Source organism: Ascaphus truei, chromosome 6, assembly GCF_040206685.1.
Source record: "Ascaphus truei isolate aAscTru1 chromosome 6, aAscTru1.hap1, whole genome shotgun sequence".
Taxonomy (NCBI): Eukaryota; Metazoa; Chordata; class Amphibia; order Anura; family Ascaphidae; genus Ascaphus; species Ascaphus truei.
Genome location: NC_134488.1, coordinates 23,832,532 through 23,851,508, shown reverse-complemented (window position 1 = coordinate 23,851,508; position 18,977 = coordinate 23,832,532).

Here is an 18,977-nt window from a genome sequence, read left to right as displayed (position 1 = left end):
GTGGCTGGGGATGTTGCGGAGCATGGGGATATGGGTGAGGTGGGGAGAGGGGAGAGATTGAGGGGCACCGGGAGAGGAGGGGGGGGGTGTGGAAGGTGAGCTGCGGTCCAACTGACGGGGGAGAGTGAGGCCAAGCAACAGAGTGTGTGTGTGTGTGTGTGGTGTGTGTGGTGTGTGTGTGTGTGTGTGTGTGTCGTCACTCCGCCTCAGGCCAATGAGAGGTGTGGGGGTGGGCGGCCCAAGGGACCAATGAGATTTCCCCTAGGGACACAGGAAGATGCAGACAGGCATACAGTGCTTTCACAAATATATAATAAGATAGATATATAGATATAGATAGTGCAGAATAAATGAATTCTTCAGTATTCGGTGAAACCTTTTTTATTGGACTAACAATTTATGTCATAGGACAAGCTTTCGAGAGTTATCCTCTCTTCTTCAGGTCAAGCAATACTGATATACAAAGGAATCTATGGCTAAAACAGTGTGGAGAGAGGAAAAAAAAAACAACAACAGATATTTACTGTAGATAAGGTAGGGTGTTAACTGTTTGAAGCCAGGGGACAGTGTCAAAGAAAGGTGGGGAGGGGGGAGGGATACTGGGGGGGGGAGAGAAAGTGTGGATAAGAATAGAGGCAAGCCGGATGATAACAAGCAATTTTGATAGGGTGTGAGAAAACCCATGTCCGCATTAAGTCCTTTGGTTTTGGTGTCAAAGAGTCTTATCATTCTGAGTTCAAATGTTTTCCGTTCTTGGGTGCTTTTAAACATTCCATTGAGGATTTTGATTTTTAGATCATTTATGGAATGATCTGGTTGTGAGAAGTCATGTCCCACAGGTGAGCAGTATCTTCCTTCTTCGTGATGGAGTATAGAGTGTCTGTGCATATTCATTCTTCCTTGTAGTTTTTGGCTGGTTTCCCCAATGTAGCAACCTTGGTCACATTTGTTGCACTGAATCATATACACTAAATTCCTGGATGTGCAGCTGTATGATCCTTTAACATTGAATGTTCTATGGTTGTGACTGGCTGTGGGATCCTGGCAAATATGTTTGCAGAGTTTGCAGCGTTTGTTGCTGCAATGTTTTGTGCCATTATCCAAGATTTTTTATTTATTTATATATATATATATTTATTTATTTATATATTGTTGGTGTAGCTTCTGGAGCTCTTAAACCTTAACTCTTAAACCTTAACCTTAGCTCTTAAAAGCTAGGTCCCCAGTTCAGCCAGCGGCCGTGCGCCTCTCACCAGCCCCTTACCTGCTCCCTGGCTGTCCCTAGTCCCTCCTCGATCCCAGGCTCACTGCGCACTGTGACGCGCCAGCCGGCAGGGGCTACAACCAGTTTGTGGAAAAATTACACAAAAACCTTTAATATATCATGTTAACGTGCGGTCATTAAAAATGCCCTCCTGGATCTTACTCCATTTGTGTAGTGTTTCTTAGGCCGAGTCCACGGTCCCTGCTGGCGTGCTGAGGCGCGCTGAGGCGCAGGGAAAACGGGTGCTTTCCCTGGCCTTGCGGTTGCTTACCGCAAGCGCTCTCAGCAGCCGTCAGGGGGCGGTCCGGGGGCGGGCGCGTCACTGGCCGGGGGCGGGCCAGTGACGTCGCGGAGCTGGTTCGCCCTCATTGGGCGAACCGCTCACGTGACCGGCCTGTCTCGCCGGCAAGCGGGGGAATTTTAAATTCCCCCAAGACCTGCGCTTCCGCAAGCGCGCGTAAGCGCAGGTGAGCCCCTACTAAAGCCGCTCTAATTGCGGCTGTAGGGGCTCAGTGCTGAGCGGGAGCGCGCCTCAGCGCGCTTCCGCCAGCAAGCACGTAACATGGCCGAGGCCTTAGAGACCTCTTTGTGTCAGACACTGAGCAAGGTTCATGCAAGCTCCCAGGATGTGCATTGCTGCAGTCTGACACTGATAAGATTTATATTTGCATATTGTACGCTCTGGCTCTCCCTTCTTTTCCACTGAATTGCTCATACATTTACGGCTATTAGGCAACCCGTTTTGTAAAAAGATTCATGAAGAAATAGCTATAAGCGGCCAAACCATGCGAGTAACATTTTGTGTGCTTTTATGACTAGGTGATATCAAGAGATAAAGGGTAGAGGAACAAGGAAGTTTTATTTATTAAATGTTTTACCAGGAAGTCTGTCCTGGGCGCCGTGTTATGATGACACTGCATGGTTACATAACGTGATCGGAGGTTTTGCATTCCATTTACACACATTTCATGGACAGTGAGAGATGATAGTTTGGGGGAATTGTTACACAAACCTCCATAACATTAGTGACCTGGGAAACTTTGGGGAGGGAGGGGGGCAGGTTTATCACTCATCAGTGATAAACTTGCCCTCCCCCCCACCCTTCCCATAATTTAATGTGTACTTTTAGTAACCCTTTGGCTGCCAGAGGGGCTTATTGGCGCCTCCTATCGTTTATTTCATAAAGCAGAATATTTAGGGGCGAGATTTAGTCATTGGGGCTCACCCTAAACCCCTGCTTAAAGACGCGGTGTGGAGAAGCCAGTCATATTAAAAAAAAGTTCACCTTGGTGTAAGGTCATATTTATTAAGTGACTGCCATGCCCAGAATGCGTCTTCCTGACTCCCTATTCTAAGTAGGGGCTCTGGAAGACCAACATTGCTTAAACCAAAGGAAGTGTATGCCTTATTTATTTGAATAAACATTATAACATATTGTACTTTTTGTTGTATTGGGCTTGCATTTTATACTACATTAACGCATTTTTTTTAAAATTAATATTTAAATTGGCATCATAAAAGGCTCATAATAAATCATTAGACATACATACATTTTTATTGGTCTATATCAGTGTTTTTCAACAGGGGTTTCTTAGAGTCCTTGGGTTCCCCGGGTACCCTAAATGGTTCCCTATAATTTTCAGCTAATTTGAAAATTGTACCAAATACAGAAGAATTTACACTGCATCTGATCTCAGACGCGCTATTAGAGAGGGTTGGGGTTCCTTACAATGCATCTGATCTCAGGCGCGCTATTAGAGAGGGTTGGGGTTCCTTACAATGCATCTGATCTCAGGCGCGCTATTAGAGAGGGTTGGGGTTCCTTACAATGCATCTGATCTCAGGCGCACTATTAGAGAGGGTTGGTGTTCCGTACAATACATCTGATCTCAGGCGCGCTATTAGAGAGGGTTGGGGTCTCAGACGTGCTATTAGAGAGGGTTGGGGTGCCACAGAATTTCACAATATAATTATAGCGTTCCTTAACCCAAAAATTTGACAACCACTGGTCTACATTAACTCTATGGTGTTAATGCAGCTTTAAGTCAATCAAGCTCTTCCAGAGCGCCTACATCAAGCAAGCAGAATGTGTTTTATAGACCTTGTTGGCCTAGAAGGCACTTTCCAACTAGTTAAAATACTGTCCAATTTCCATAAAAATAGCTTGGTAGATACGGTGGTACAGCTTCTTCCAGACCGTGTCAGTGTGTTTTGCCATGTCTTCCAACCCAGTCTGGACTGCGCTTCCTACATCTTTCTCTTAACCATGTAACAATAAAGGCTCCCTACACATCAGCATGTTTGTAATGTGAGTTTACGTGCTTTAATCTCTAAATCTCTTTGTAGGAGTGTTCCCTAGAGCATGTTTTCATCACATTTCTACCATAACTAAAGCAAAATATTTCTGTTTGATGAGTTGCCCCACCCCCAACTGCTGAAAAATAAATAAATAAGGAATATGATTAAAAACCTAATGCTCTAAACCAGGGGTGCGCAAACTTTTCCCCATGCACACCCCTGCCTGCTCTCCTCGGCACCTCGCCCCCTCCCTGCTCGGCACTGACGTCAAATGATGCGCGGGGTCATGTGACGTCACGTTACCATGGTGAGGGAAGTTGTGTGTTATAGAGTCCTCACGCGGTCCCCTGGTATTTAATTTAAATGCCTGGGGGAGAGCGTGGGATGTCTAACTGCTGCGCCCCCCCCCCCCCCCCCCCCAGTTTTAGCACCCCTGCTCTAAATGGTCATACTGTATTGAAATTATAGCTACGGGGGAAGGACTGTCTTGTCTTGGTTATTACTGAGAGTTAAAAGGATTACTGCGGTAAGTGCTACTCAAAATCAGCATGAAAGACTTGTGTGTGTTTGAGGCTTATTTAACTTCTATTTATTCTTAACTAGCTGAGAGACCCGGCGTTGCCCGGAATGTAAATAGATAAAATAAATTGATGTTGTTTAAAATAAAAAGTATAAGAATTCAATATTATTAAAGTACAACATATGTTTTTGATCCACTTTGAGCAAAGATATATAAGTAATGTGGTGTTCCGAGTATAGAACATGCCACATATGACTGTCCATGGATAAACATGTTTATTGTAAGTTTATACCAGTGCACTTGATTGATTGTCCTTGTGATTTGTTGATGGTGATACCAAATGCGTGTCTCAGTGGAAATTGTAGGCGTTTGAAATTGAAGGGCATGTTTGTAGGAATTAGTTGAATGTGGGGTATGAATACGTTGCCCGTGATGTAAATTGATGCGACCTGTGAAAGTGTGTTAAATGTATTCCTTATGGTTGTGTGAAATAGTTTTGTGGGGTGTAGAGGGTGGTACGGGTGGGTTGTGAAGAGTGTGGTAAGGTACGGGTAAAAAAAGGAGGGAGGTTTGTGCTAAAAAGAGGAGTGTAGGAGTATTGAGTGGAGGAGAGGAGGGGGTATTGGGGGAAAAAGATGAGGAGGGGTGTGTGTTGAAAAAGAGGAGGGGGGGTGTGGTGAAAAAGTGCAGGGGGGAGGTGAGTGGTGAAAGTAGACATGAGTGGTTTAGGGGGGCATGTGAGGTAGTGGTGTAGGGGAGGGTGGAGTGGATTGGAGTTTTAATGGCTAACTTACCTGTTAAATGTTGTGTTGATGGCAAATTGACGTATTTTTGGCGATCTGTGGAAGTAGGAGTGGTGAGTGGAGGAGAGGAGGGGGGGGTGGGGGGAAAAAGAGGAGGGGGGTGAGTGGAGGAGAGGAGGGGGGGGTGGGGGGAAAAAGATGAGGGGGGAGGTGAGTGGAGGGGTGAGGGGAGTGTGGTGAAAGTAGACGTGAGTGGTGTAGGGGGGCATGTGAGGTGGTGGTGTAGGGGAGGGTTGAGTGGATTGTGGATTTAATGGTTAACTGACTTACCTGATATATGTAAAATGTAGTATTGATGACAAATGAACGTATTTTTTGCGACCTGTGGAAGTGCGTTACATTTATTATTTGTGTTTGGGGGAAAAAGGGTTGGGGGGGTGGAGAGGGTGGGTGTTAAGAGTGGGGTACGGGAGGGTTAAAAAGAGGAGGGTGGGGGGGTGGAAAAAGGGGGTTGGTGGGTAAAAAAGAGGTTCATGGGTGTGAAAAAAGGGGGGTGGGTGTGGGGGGTAAAGGAGGGGTGGTGCTAAAAAATATTTGGGGGGTGGGGGGTAAAAAGAGTAGGGGGGTTGTGGGGTAAAAATGAGGTGTGAGTAGGTGCAAGAAAACGATGTTTCTTGTAGACTACCAAAGAAGGAAAGGTAACTCCTGAAGTGCTGCAGGTCTCTTTCTTTGACAATTTATGGAAGTAATTTAAGGCCTCTTGGCATATGGTACAAAATCTGCAAAAGGGTTAACATTAGAGGAGACGTGTCCAATGGATAATGGTATAGAGAAACAGAGTTACTGGGAGTACAGTAGAGTCCCGCTCATACAGCGGGTTCCTTTCCAGGCCGCCACCGTAAAGTGGAAATTGCTGTATAGCGGGGCCCTACTGTATTGTACTTTTGAAAACAGAGATGCAGAGCTGCAAACCGACTGTTTCGCTGACAAATGGCATCCGACAAGGAGTTGTGCACGCACTAAAACTGTTGCTTAGTGACAGCCGGATACTCAGCTGCTGAGCGCGTCATGCCGAAAATCACCGGAAAAAAGGAACAAGCGCCGAAACTAATGACTATGGGTATAAATTGGGAAACGCTGTATGAGCGGAACGCCGTAAAGCGGCGGAGCCCTACTGTATGACAAACAATGTATTATATAGGGAGATATATGAATCATCAATTGGGTTGCCAGGTGGCAGAAATACTGGACACCATGGTGAAAGGTGCGACGTGCTCCACACACACACACACACACCTTTCGCCTCTCTCTTCTCATGCTGTTTCCTCCTCCTCTTTGGTCTCACCCCCAGGGCGTCTGACACCTTTTCCTGACTGGCTGCGTTACCCCACAGCAGCCAATCAGGATAGAGGAAGCTGCCCAGCTTCCTGACAATAGCCCTGCTCTCTCCCTAATCTGGGAAATCCCGCGGCCCCCCAAGCCGGTCAGGTCACTATGTCCAGAGAGGAAATGCCAGACACATATCCAGTGAGGAAATGCCAGACACATACATGTCCAGTATTGCCTCTAATTTTTTTTCACTGGACAGTGTCTAAATACAGGACAGTCCAGTTCAATACTGGATACCTGGCAACCCTAAAAGAAGATGTTAGTGATGCTATTGTCCAGATCCTGAGCTAGACCACAACTCGCACGTGAAGGAGTGTCCAGTTCTGAATAGTAACATCTCAAAATGGATATAGGCAGACTGAAAATAGCTCAAATGTTCATATAACACCTAAACACTTCCTGCCAGCTGCAGCTTTGTTACTCTGTGTACAGTTTCAGATGGTTCAATCCATGTGCAGTTTAATAGAAGTGACACCACAATTGTAAAATTGTAAGTCCAGATTAAAGTTTTTATATGTCTAGTTAATAGCATTTTCGAATTATTGGATTATGACCACATGCTTAATGCATGATTGCAAGCTAAATTTCACAAGATATATATATATATATATATATATATATATATATATATATATATATATATATATATATATACACACTTCTCAGGCTAGTCCATGGATTTGATCAATGTTCTTGATTTTAGTTTGCGTGGAAGCGTAGAACAGGATTTAGTGGAAAGCTTATGGTTACATTTGGTTATTGCCTGCATGTAGCACAAGGGTGGCCAACTCCAGTCCTCAAGGGTCACCAACCGGTCAGGTTTTCAGGATATCCCTGCTTCAGTGCAGGTGGCACAATCGGTGGCTCAGTCGCTGAGCCACTGATTGTGCCACCTCTGCTGAAGCAGGGATTTCCTGAAAACCTGGCCCGTAGGTGGCCCTTGATGACTGGACTTGGCCACCCCAGATATATGATGACAATCATACATCTGCCAAATACCAAAGGAGAATTCTGAGGTATAGAACATTGGGGCCAGTGTCGGTGATGTCCGTAATGCCATAAAACATCACTCCTGTCGATGCATCTCTCTAATCCAGCAGGCGCGAGACTTTATTGAAGGGGGTGCGGCAGTTACATAGGCCCTGCGCTGAGAGCGCGAGGTCTCTGTAAATTTACTTACCAGCTTCAGTCCACCCGTCTCCATGCTGCGGGTCACGTGACGTCAGGATGTTTGCGCACCCCTGCTCTAATCCTTTCTTTATAGAGCTATGTTGTCTCTGGGACTGGAAAACATTTTGTGCTCTATTAGCGTGGTGCTTAGGTGGAGAAGAAGGTTGGACACATTGTGCCATGCATATATCACACCCCTTATTGGAAGAACACAACTCCTGGGATAACTGGCTGTACTGTAACTGGAAATTAGCAGGTGTGGCATGTGTGATCCCAGGCAAATCCATTGACTTGCTTTGAACTCCAATCACCCATCTTTTAACTAGCAATGATACTCTCCACTCCAGCTTTGGAAGTTGCTATTTAGAATGCCACTCCATGAGTGGCTTACCATTAATTGTAAAGTGCTCTGGAACTGAGGTGACCTATGAAAACAGATTATTGTATTATTATTATTATTATGTCTGTAAAAGTGTATTGGAATATGTAACACATTGAGTACTACAGATAGGCTAAACAAACTCCATAACTCCAAGTGTGCTCATTCTCATGGATATAAGCATCCAGACTTAAGCTTTCAGTAAACAGCATCTTGATCTTACACCACTATAGACTTGAGTGTAGACGTTATCTGGCAATTCGCTGACCAATTGAGGTGCCCGTACTAGGGGAATAGGGATGGGAATATCCTCGCAACAGCTCCAAGCTGTGCTACAATCTGGGGTAATACAGCTGAACCCCGTTATAACGCGGTGCTCGGGTCCACATAATGAGACCGCGTTATAACCGGGATCGCTAAATGGCTGCCGCGCGAGGACTTACCCGACATCTGCAACTCTCCTCTCTCCCTGCTTCATCAGGCTGCGTCTACGTGCACGGCGCACATCTCCAAGGTTTTTATATATATATATATGCTCAATGCTTTATTGCTAATGGACACACACACACACACACCTACCTCCCCCTACACTATCAAACCCTTTTGACCCTTTTATCAAACTTAACTTCTATTGCACAGTACTGCCTTTCGCGCGGTGGCCATTTCGCTTAAAAAATACAAATAATAGAGATGTTTTAAATCTGGAGCCACGCTCAGACCACGTTATAAGCGGATCCATGTTGCGGATCGTTCTATAACGGGGGTTGAGCTATACTTGGTAAACAACAGAAAAAAAGGCACCCCACTAGTGAGAACACTCAACCTGCAAGTGAATATGTTTGTATATTATTCAAATTAATTTATTGGGAGACGTACCCCAAATTAAAATAAAGGGTTACGGTTGTGTTGAAATAAGTGTGTACAACCAATTACTATAAATGTTGGGTGGCTGCCACCTAACAACAAAAATTCCTTATACGAAAAGCGCGAAGATTAAAAGCAAGCTTGGTACCATTTAGTAGTGCTCGTTGATGTTTGAACCACAGCAATAGTTGTTAAACAAGGATACACTGTTGCCAATTGTTTCAAGACTCTGTGTGGGTCTCTTCCTCAGGGGTAGAGTAAGAGACCCACACAGTCTTGAAATGCGTTGGGTGTTTTGCGGTACAGTGCAGACCCCGTAGCCAGGAAAAGCCGAAAGTGACGTCATCGGGAGAGGCTGAGCAGCAACGAGTCAGAGAAGTGACCGCGAGGCTGATCGGAGACACCGGCATCCAGCTCCAGCTACCAATCCGTGACCAAATCGCCAGAGATATCCACATAAGGCGCATATCCTAGGAACGTTCCGTGAGTACGATTCCAATTTTTTACCTTAGCGGAGGAAAGAGGATCATCGTCCACAGTGTACTTTTGTACACCTTTTTATGTCTTTTTATTGTATCCAAATGGATTATTACATTGTCTTTGTACCCTCTGCTAAGTCATCCCTGATCATTAGTAGATTGTATCACAAAGTTTATGCACTATTGTGGCATATTCTGTCCTTTTTTGTCTCCTATTTCTGAGGTTTAAAGATATCGGGACTGGAGTGGATCCAGAAGTATCCACACCGTGACGAGTTCAGTTCCAAACATGGATTTTCATCGCAAAGCAATCCAGGTGCCGTAGCCCATAGAGGTCTGTTTTCAGCACATATTACGAACATCCATGGTATCCCAACTCGTGAGTCTCCCTTTTGCGAGGCAGGTGACACGTTTCCGTGGTTGTAGGTGACATTTTTCAGTGTACTATGACAGTCACGGTAAATCCCTTAAGATTTACTCAATGTTTTTACACTACACGTGTTTGCCACCACATTTAAACACGGCTTAAAAGCCAAAACCAAACCCCTGCGGTGTTGTCCTGCCCTAAACCTTGGATAGTAGCTTACCATCGTGTAAAATTCCTATCATAGCTGTCATGACAGATAATATGCTAATTATGCAAGAGTAGTAACTCGTGGCTGCGATGTGATGGAAAACCTGTATATTGTTTGTTTTGCTGTTTCATTAATCACTGCACTGTATGCAATGGTTTCCTTCACATGTGCTTGTGTTTGGATGACCTGAGACGCTTGCATTGATTATAGGGAGGGGACTTGTTCACCCTTTTATAGATTTACTGTGACAGTCATTGTCAATGACAACATGTCCTACTCTACAGTCCTACAACCACTGAACCGTGCCCCCTCCCTCGCAAACGGGAGACTCAGGAGTTGGGATACCATCAACTATATATGTTTTGTAATATAACTGATCTGCTATCATTGCCATGTCTATGGACATTGTACCACTCCTTTAGACGGGTACCTCAATGTGTCCGCGGATTGTCGGGCAACACTTACGCTCAAGCCTCCGCGCCACAACATGGGGGGGTAAGCTCAATATACTGTGTACTGAAAGCTAAAATGTGGATGCTTCTAACCATGAGAATGTGCACACATTGAGTTATGTTTCACTTCAGTGTAATGTGCTAAGTGTTATTGGATAAGCTGAAAGGTATGTGTGTGTGGTGTAAATATGTGAGTAATTAGCGGAGCGCACATTTTTTTCGTCTCATGATCTGGGACGTGTACGGTTTGCTTTTCAAACGTCTCTGTGAATTAATAGAGCTCCATGTGGCCTCCACTATGGGAACTTGTTCATCCAGTATTGTCACTCAAGTAATCCAGGACCTGGGCGGAGTCACTAAATCAGTGGTAAAGGCGTTTAACCTGCCATTGAGTACTGTCTTATTTTAGGGCCATTTCTTACCCATACAGCAAGTTACATGAGTCTAGAAATGAATAGAACAGGTGTGCCTACAACTCGGAGATGACATTAATTAAGCACCTATTGAAGTGTGATTACTGCTTACGTAACACTATATAAACACTTCTCTTGTTATTTACATGGTATAGCAGGTGGCATCTGCTTTCTCGGCCTCATTTTGTGCCTACTGATGAACTTGAATCGATATTCCATAGATGTGTAAGGAAAAGACTGGAGGATATTCTAGTAGCAGCGAGTTGTGCGGAAAGAGCCCTTGCCGGTCGGTTTTGCCATTCTGTAAGCCCTCCTCGCATGTCCAAACCGTGGGGAAAAGGCTTTTTTAGAAGTGATTTTATTCCGGCTGTGCAAATCCGGGCAGAATGACCAAAAAGGCTCAAACTCACATTTCTGGACAACTAGCTGAATTCTAATAGCTCAATTAAGTGCAAAAGGAAAAACCTTGTCTAATAACTCACATTTCTTTTCTCGCCTCGTTCAAAGTGCTGAGATTAGTATTGTGAGTTTCATCTAGAGCCCGTAATATGGGTTTTGCTGAGAGAGACAGACAGAGCAAAACATCATATCTCAGCAAAACCCATATTTCAGGCTCTGGATGGAGTAAGCATCACCTTCAGGCCGTTCCTCTTCAAAAGCAGGTGCAATCTGGATGGTTTGGCTGTTAAATCGTGCGGTTTGTCACTTTATGGACACGGTTTAAACTATGCAATACAGAATACGGATATGTGGCTAGCTTTAATCCACTACTTATGACCAACAAAGGTTTGAGGTATTACAAGGACAAACACTGCTACTATAACATCCCCCGATGACTCTAACAAAGGGGCTACAATTTAACAAACAAAATAGAATGACGTGTAGAAATCCACTTGCGTTCTTCATCAGTAATTTCTGCTGGTCCATGTGGCTATGTACCAGATGGCTGATAAGAAGGAAGCAAAACCCTTTCCGTTTGATACTGGATACGTTTGTCTCCCATTTGCACAAAATACATCAAGGACATTGTAATGCTCTCACTGTCCCTTTTTACTTGCTGTACATGTGGCTGTGAAAATACATGATTCCATTGGTTGATGCAAGGTGAGAACTAAGGATATTTGGAGCCTGGCATAATTTCCTCGTTTAGCCTCTCCTTAAAAACAAATAGCTTTTGCATGTTCAAGCACACTCTTTTCTATTGCTTTCTACTGAAGAGCATTTATTTTGAGCTTGTTATCTTTTGTGTCCACACTGTAATCAGATGTACACCTTCTGCTATATAAAGTCATAAAGCAACCACCACTCTCACAGCCGCCACCAGTCTAAGTTCTTTAGAAACTAAAGCGGTCTCACATTTTAATCTGGTCTGTAACTGTTACATACGCCTATAATATACATTATCTTTAACTGTGCATTCAATGTCTTGTATATAATGTATACCCTGTTCACTTATGTAACCATGTATTATTTATCTTAACTCTATGCCCAGGACATACTTGAAAACGAGAGGTAACTCTCAATGTATTACTCCCTGATAACACATTTTATAAATAATAAAGTATACAGTATGGGCTCCTTTGCTATTTCTCCTTTTCTGTTACTAAATGTGAAAGATGGCAAACAAATCTTATACATGTGATTTCATTCAAATGAATCTAAGAAGAGCAAGCACAATCTATACCAGAGGCTCTATGCTTCATATCTTTCATACGGAAAAAGAGAAAAGCACAAACTCATTGTGTAGTATCAAAAATATGTTGGTGGTATAATAAAAGGGGGGTAATGAATGCACGTACAACATAAGCATTCAATACAGGCAATGTGGTATAAAAACCGTTGGGGATCTCCGATGCCGAAGGACCCTCGCACAGGCACCCGGTAACGCTGGCTGGTGATGGCACACGCAGGCAATGACACAATCGCTATAGCAGTGTGGACATCAACTCCGGTAGGGATAACCTCCGATCCTGGCCCGAATATAAGCTTTCAAACCTAGGTATTAAGATGTCCGTAAAGGCAAGTATACAATAGCTCTATCCAACGCGTTTCATAGCGGATTATCCCTGATGAAGTAGCTTTTGTATACTTGCCTTTACCTATACCCTAATACCTATGGGGTTTGAAGACTTACTATTGGATGTTTTAATCTAACCCTACTCTGAATTGCCTATGTGCTTTTGGCTGGACTTGGGTGGTGATGTCATTCGCGAGCGCTCCATACAGGGTCACCTCCCGATTGAAGCAGTGATTCCATCTACACTTACCCGGTGGAGTGGAATGCAAGGGCGCACGCTCCTCGGACCGGGATCGGAGGCTATCCCTAGTTGATATCCACACTGCTATAGCAATTGTGCCGTCGTCTGCATGTCCCATCACCAGCCAGCCTTACCGGGTGCCTGTGTGAGGGTCTGTCTGCATTAGAGAGAGATTTTTTTACCACATTGAATGTATTGAATGTTTGTTGTACGTGCATTCATTACCCGCCCCCCCCCCCCCCTTTTTTTTTTATACCTCTAAAATATTTTTGATACTACACAGTGAGTTTGCGCTTTTCCCTCTTTTCTATATCCTTGTTTCTGTTGTTTGAGCCATGTACCTGGTCAGCCGCAACTCCTTTCTAACTGTGAGGGAAGTCCCTTTATGCACATTTACTACAGTATGCAGTAACCCATGACACTTTAAAAAATATATATATATTTTGTTTCAAGTGCCTTGTGCACCTTTAATCACTTTGTAACACTTCACTTTGTGTCATTTTGAGCGCATCACTTTTGTTTTTCAATTCTAACTTTCCTACATTTACCATGCTTCTTATCTCATTCACAGTTTAATGGTTTTATGTCCATACACCCTGTTGTTGTTTCCGTTTACACATATCGCTTGCGTCAATGCCACTCAAACTTCACTGTTTTATGGCATCTTAAACCTTGAAGTGGGAGGAAAGCACAGTCTGTGTCACTTTTTTATCCTGTACACACAGATAACTGAAGAGCAATAAGTTGCATTCTGTCTCTTTGTACCAACCCACTGACCGTTGATGCTATACACGTGTAGCTACTATACAGTCAGTACTGCATTACAATTACCAGAGCAAAGTCCATACATAATATTGGCCAAAGGGAAACATGATGTGCCAATACAGAAAATTATAGGTGTGCAGCCTCTGACCTTGGCTCCATTCATTTTAATCTCGCCCCACCCCACTTTTTAAGTAGCTGGTTTTTCCATGTTCCTGTGCAGGGACAGGTCCACCGTGACCATTCTCCCTCCACTGCAGGGGTAACTGAGAATTCTCACAGGTAGTGTTAGGAACCTGCTCATTGGTCATTGCCGTGACTTGGCTGCAGGCTTATAACACTTTAGCCAAAGGGTTTAACTAAATGACCCTTACTCATGAGCAGTGTTCGACAAACCTATACATTTGCTCGCCCCGGGCGAGTGGATTTAACATCGTGGCGAGCTCCTATTGGCCCAAGCAGCACACGTTTGGTACTAGGTGGCGAGTAGATTTTTTTGTTCGGCGAGTAGATTTTTTGGTGAGTTGTCGACCACTGCTCATGAGAATACTAACATTGAAGTATTTAACTATGTATTTTGTCACATTGGATGTAGCATTGGGCATCTTTGTCTTTTCCATTAAGTCTTTTCCATTAAGTCTTTTCCATTAAGCTTCATCTTATGTACAGTTCAAAACGTCTTAATTCCACAAATTACCATATTATGTTCAAATATTTGTGATCTATATATATACATAGTAGATATGGTGAAAAAGATATATTTCCATCATGTTCAACCTATGCTAAATGTAGACCACAGATACTGTACGAAAATAGAATAAGTATTTTAATCCAGTGGAAGAGAAACAAAAAACCCCAGTGACATATCATCCAATGATCTCTCATAAGGGGAAATTAAATTCCTTTCTGACTCCAATATTTGCAATCAGATTACTCCCTGGATCACCATCCTTCCCATGTTTACTTATTTGGTATATCCCTGTATACCTTTCCTTCTAAAAAGATGTCCAACTTTTTTTTTTGTAGATATCTATTGTGTCTGACAGTCTCCATGGGTAATGAATTCCACATCATAACTGCCCTTACTGTAAATATCCCTTTCCTTTGTTGCTGGTGAAATCTCCTTTCCTCCAACTTTAAGGGATGATCCTGTGTTGTTTTGTATTGCCCTTGGGATGAATAGTTCTTTTGAAAATATATGATTAATTAAACAGCACAAAATGTGCCGCATTATGGCGAGGAAATAATTTTCCAACTTCTAGCGCTCTTTAAGCCAGACCATAAATATTCTTTGTTATAAATGTTTGTGCTTATTTATGCATTCGTATATATTGATTGAATCATTTCCTTTTTTATATTTATAATTGTTGAACAGCCATGATGGAATTTAAAGGGACTATGGAAAAAAATATTTCTCACATATGTAAACTATAGAATTATTATAATTATTACACGTCCTCTTTGTTTCCTGCAAAATGGCCACCGCAGTCATGTGACCGCACTGTGCCGGAGGGACCGTCGCACTCAAGCACTCCGGCACTCAAAGAGTTAAGGCAGATACACAGATAATTGTTGGATCTAATATCTCTTCAGAGCTCTTCATTCCAGTTAACGCAACACACCACATTGATTTTCTTTGTATCAGTGGCCCCCATAAACCATAAACGCCAGTTTCACCGATTCAGCGCCCGCACGTTCCCATTAAAGGGTAATCCTTCAACCAGAACCCTCAAGTCTCACTCATCTGAGCCTATGATATCTGCAGCATTGAAAGGGTTAAGCTTGTAACTGCTTGGGGGACGCGGGTTATACTAATATTTATTTCGAACCTGTTTTACCAGGAAATAAATCCGTCGAGAGTTCCCTCTCGTTTTCAAGCATGTCCCGGGGCGCTACGTTAAGGTGACATTACAATTTACCGACACAACCCTGTTTAAAAAGGGAAACAGCCGAAGTCTGGAAGGATAGTTATTTAATATTGTTATGAGCCTGTTATGATATCAGCTGTAATCTTCGTCATAGCACAAGGCTTTTGCCATAAAGTAACACCCATTTCTATTAATGGTCATCTACGTTGTCTGTCAGGAGCACGTATCTGCAATTATTTCACAACAGGAGTCTCGTTACTGTAACTTTGTTCTTTCACAACACTTACATTACACACCAGATTCCGGCCCCTACTGGGTTTGGGCAGCTCGGAAGGAATTCAGGCAAACGTGGAAGTGTGCAGGTGTTTTCTTCTTCTTTGTCCACTTATTCCAACTATGTAATGGTTTAAGAAGGACAATAGGTTGTTTCAAGAAATACATCTGAGCTGTAGAAATCATATGCTTGGTTGGGGCAAGGAAAGAGCGAGAACAGGACTGGTGAAGGCGTCCTGAAAGGTGGGGGTCCGAGTTAAAAAAAAAAAACATGAGTGCTTCTGCGGTGGGAGTGCATGAGTTTGGATGTCAAAATCATTTTCTATAGTTTTAGTGCTGGGGGGGGGGGGGGGGTGTGAGGGCGGAAGGACTGTATACCCCTTTCTGTAATGATCTCTCCAAATATGTTGTTTATTGGATATTGCACTCTTTCAGGGTTATATAAAGCTTCCAGAAACAGATGAGTAAACTTACAGCTAAGGATGCAGCCACGGTGCAGCGACGCGCGCTCATGCTTGAGCGCTGTGACATCACCAACTCTCTGAGCATGAGCGCTAGCCTGTCCTGCAGGAATTTGCAAGAGGGGGGCGTGTCATTGCCTGGATCGGGGGTTGAGGGGGGGGGGGGTGTATTGATTGGTGCTGATTCGATGTTGAAGGGTCATGTGACCCTTCTGAGCGCTTGGAAATCACTTTTCCATGTCTCCCCAAGCGCTGAGCATTGCCGAGCGTTTGCGCACGCAGCGTCAGCGTGGCCATGCTCATTTGACATTGCAGTTAGCACGCAGCGTGGCCGCAGCCTAAAGCTACTCCCTTTGCTGATCGTTCGACACCTGACGCATTTACACACAATCATTCAGCTCTGCCTATTAAACCATTGCACTCGTTGTTGCCCTATAGGAATTGACTCCTATGCACCAGGTGCACTTACAGGAAAATGTATTGCTTTTGGCTCTCCCACCTTTTAGATTGTGAGCTCTGTTGGGCAGGAATTCACTTTGCTAGGGAACTTGCATATATGCCTTGGGAAAATGGCAAAGTTTATTGAAGTTATGTAGTCCACGGGTGGCCAACTCCAGTCCTAAAGGGCCACCATCAGGATATCTCTGCTTCAGCACAGGTGGCTCAATCAGTGGCTCAGTCAAACCAGTATCCTGTGCTGAACCTGTGATATCCTGAACCTGACCTGATGGTAGCTCTTGAGGATGGCGTTGGCCATCCCTGATGTTGTTACGTGCATTTGATACTGTAAAGTGAATAACACACTGCCCACATATTGTATAAAAATAGAATAATAATTATAGTGATCGTGTTAGTTACATTTATGTTCCTCCTGTTTATTTTTGTAACGAAGTGCTGCTTTATTATGCAATAAAGCCGGGAACCTGTTGGGAATCCGTGTTTGCTACACCTATATTATTATCTGTTGACCATTCAGGGAACAAGCAGCGGCTTTTTACAACCTGGTCAGGAACTACAACTCTGCCTTATCCTCCTCTCTCGATCTACATGACCTGCTTTCTCTCTGCCGTCCTCGCCCTTCTAACCCCAGACCCTGGCTAAATTCCCACACACGCATGCTGCGTTCCTCCACTCGTTCCTCTGAACACCTCTGGAGGAAATCTCACACACTCGCAGACTTCATTCACTACAAATGTATGCTATCCTGTTTCAACTCTGCCCTCTCTCAAGCTAAACAAACCTACTTTTCTTGTCTAACCCACGCTGCCGTCTCTGCTCTGTCTTTGACTCCCTACTCCGACCACCCTCAGCTGCCTGTTCTTCTTCCTTCATCTCACCCCAGGACGTTCCTGACTATTTTAAGCAAAAGGTGGAATCCATACGTCAGGACATCCCCTCTGTTTCCTCCTCCCATCCTACACCGCTTCCTAACTCTCCTCCTGCCTTCCTTTACTCTTTTCCACTGTCACAGAGGAGGATGTGTCACTGCCGATCTCCTCTTCGACATCTACCACTTGCCCTCTTGAACCCATTCCCTCCAATCTCCTAAAACCTCTTGCTCCTACTATAATCCCTATGCTCACACACATTTTTAATTCCTCCCTCTACTCTTGTACCTTTCCCTCCCCCTTCAAACATGCAACAGTCATACCATTACTCAAAAACAGCAAGCTTGACTCTACCTGTCTTTCTAACTAACGGCCTGTCTCCCTCCTGCCTTTTGCCTCTAAACTCCTTGAACGTCTTGCATTCTCTCGCTTGCTCCATTTTCTCAACACCTATTCTCTCCTAGACCCTCTACAATCTGGCTTCCATACTGCTCACTCCACGGAAACAGCCCTCACTACAATAACTAATGACCTCCATGCTGCCAAAGACAGAGGTCGTTACACTCTGCTCATATTACTCGACCTCTCTGCAGCATTTGATACCGTGGACCACCCTCTTCTCCTTCACATTCTCCATACTCTTGGCATTTGTAACAAAGCTCTATCCTGGATCTCATCCTACCTCTCCCATCGTACTTTCAGTGTCTTTCTGCAAACACCTCCTCCTCTATCGACCTCTCTGTGGGGGTACCCCAGGTCTCTGTCCTATGACCACTCAATTTTCTCTGTACACACACTCTAGGTGACCTAATCACATCTCTTCGGTTTAAATATCACCTCTATGCTGACGACACACAAATTTATTTTTCGAACCCTGACCTTACACCTGCTGTACAGACCAAAGTTTCTGAATGTCTCTCTGCTATATCATCCTGGATGGCCCTCCGCCGACTTAAACTTAACATGGCAAAAACAGAGCTCCTCATATTTCCTCCCAAACCTGGCCCTACTACCTCCTTCCACATTACTGTTGGAAGTACGATCATTCACCCAGTAGCCCAAGCACGCTGCCTAGGGGTCACAGGCGACTCCGCTCTCACATTCTCCCCTCATATTCAAACTGTATGCAAAACCTGTCGCTTTTTCCTCCACAATATCACAAAGATACGCCCGTTCCTCTGTTGCTCGACTGCTAAAACTCTGACTCAGGCCCTCATTCTCTCCCGTCTCGATTACTGTAACCTCCTGCTGTCTGGCCTTCCTGCCTCTCACCTGTCTCCCCTACAATCTATTTTACACCCTGCAGCTAGAATCACTCTACTCTTTCCTAAATCTGTCTCAGCGTCTCCCCTGCTGAAATCGCTCTCCTGGCTTTCTATCAAATCCTGTATCACACATTAAAGTCTCCTCGCTTTTAAAGCTTTACACTCTTCTGCCCCTCCTGACATCTCAGCCCTAATTTCTCGCTATGCACCATCCCG